The sequence below is a fragment of the Marmota monax genome, unplaced genomic scaffold (assembly GCF_021218885.2).
Source record: "Marmota monax isolate L192 unplaced genomic scaffold, Marmota_monax_Labrador192_F-V1.1 WCK01_AAM20220418_F8-fsc00068, whole genome shotgun sequence".
In the NCBI taxonomy this organism is placed as follows: Eukaryota; Metazoa; Chordata; class Mammalia; order Rodentia; family Sciuridae; genus Marmota; species Marmota monax.
In genome coordinates this window covers 1,581,542-1,584,036 of record NW_026692352.1, presented here as the reverse complement: position 1 = coordinate 1,584,036, position 2,495 = coordinate 1,581,542, and positions in this window count along the sequence as shown.

Sequence of the window (2,495 nt, the reverse complement as noted above, 5' to 3'; positions counted from 1 at the left end):
CCACCAAAACCCTGTGCAGCAATTTATCTGCAAATTGCCTTCCTCAGGCTTTTCCCTTAGCTCACAAAGCTCTGGAGATTCCAACAAAGCAGGATGTATTTAAAATTCCCTGCAGATGAATCCTCAAATGACACTGGAACCAAGAAGGCACACACAATTCCCAGTAAGTGGGAATAATTAACAATTTGTGGAGAACACCCTTGAGCCTCCTGTGCTCTGTCTGCCATACTTGTCTCTTCCCTGATTCCATATCATCATGTAATTATCTTAGTTTCACAGTATATGGCAACTATGCCCTTACTTGTCTGCTCCTTCCATTGGATTAACTTTCTTAAAATTACAAAATTTTGCTGGGCACAGTGGCACATGCCTGTAATCCCAGCAGCTCACGAAACAGAGGAAGGAGTATCACAAGTTCAAGTTCAGCCTCAACAATTTACTGAGGCCCTACCTAACTTAGGAAGACCCTGTCTCAAAATAAAATATTAGGGGCTGGGATGTGGCTCCGTGGTTAAGTGCCCCTGAGTTCAATCCTCAGTACCACCCTCCAAAAAAAAAAATTACAAAGTTTTCCTTTTACAATGAAGAAGGCTTTGAAAATTTGAATTTAATAACACCTTCAATAATACTGGTTTACAGTTGGGAATGTAGACTATACTTAAGTATGGAGTTTTATAAAAATACAATGGTGAATCTCACTATCCTGTACATTAACAGACTGGGATCCTAATTAGAATAAAATATATTTTATTCTTGTATGAATAAATTAAAATGGATTTTCTTGTCATGTTTGCCTAAAAGGAACCAATACAAATAAAACAATAACATTTATTCATTTCCTCAATAAAAAGAAAGAAGCGTATAGCCTAATTTAAAAAAAAATACAATGTTTAGGCTCTGTTTCATAGCCAGTGAATTTTATTACTTAATATTCTGGTATAATCTTCATATTTTCTTCCTATATTATGTACATCATTTCTTATGATATTTGCTATATCCCCAAATAGCTTACATTGTAAAACTTATACTTATTTATTTTTAAACATTTGATGTAATGTACCCTGTCCTCAAATATAGGCTTTATGGTTATCCTTAGCAATATTTTGTTTAAAGCTTCTTTTTTATGATTGTATTATCCTGTCTTGCATATTACAGAAACAATCCCACTTTCTTGACAGTTGCATTACTTGTGTTCTGAACTGTTATCAAAATGTTTCATTCAGTATATTCAGTATTATCATCAAAATTTATCAATAATAAATAAATCATGGTCAACTTAACTCTCATAGCTTTGCTTAACTATCTTAAGGTATCTTAAAGGTAGACTTAACTCTCACAGGTTTGCTTAACTATCTTAAAACTATGAGTTGTTTTTTGTTTGACTCACATTCCTGAAAGTTCTACAATTAGCAACACACCAGAGTTTTATGTATTCAACAATGAGAGCCTATGGAAAAGTATTCATTATTTGAGATTCCAAGGCTAAGAAGGTCTAGGTGATAAATTAGCATTTTTGTTACCCATGTCTAAAGAATGACATTGAATATGCAAATAAATTTGTCTGTAGAGGTAAGAGGTTCACTTGTTTTCCTGTGGGAGAATCTGTTCTGCCCTTTTGTGTAAATTCACAGCAAGAGTCCTTTCTAGGACTATATCTGTTCTATGGATTCCCCTTTGACACATTTGTAACATTGCCACATTCTCTCATTGAAAGAAGAATTAGATGAAATCTTTAATGGATGTTCATTTTATATTTGTGTGAAAACCATGGTTTTCCCTTTTTATGAGAATTGGTCTTCTCATTGAAAGAAGAATTAAATGAAATCTTTAATGGATGTTCATTTTATATTTGTGTGAAAACCATGGTTTTCCCTTTTTATGAGAATTGGTCTTTAATAGGGTATACAGTCATATGAGTATAATCAGTTATGTAGTAATATTGAAGGAAGTTTTTTATGAAACTTGTTAAAGAAATTTAAGGAAGACTTTCTTCAGGAGGGCTATGAAAATAGGTATTCAGGTTAGTACTATTGCATCTTATAGTAGGAGAAAGACATTGGGCTTAAGTCTAAATGCAAGAAGGAAGAGCAGAAATTTAGAATAAAAGAACAGGATGATGGTGCAGGGGGGTTGTAAGTGCAAAATAGTAAGAGGACAAATCAGGAATAAGGAGGTGTCCTGATTATACTGATCTAACAGCTTTCTGAAGGCATATGAGCATAATCAATATCATGGGGATAATGGAGTATAGCATACCTGATTACATATCCAGGAGGACCAGAGATGGAGGATGAGGAGTTCTGGTTAAATTATTTTGCAGGATTCTTGCTAAAATGACATAGAGATGAACACAAATCCCAAATTTAAGGAAAGTTGAAAAAGAGTTCAGAGGAGGCTCAGGATCTCTGATCAAGGAGACAATCTCTATCAATGCCTCCTTTTGCTTATGGAAAGGAGGGGTATCCTTTAGTTTGTACAATATAAGTCTATTTTAA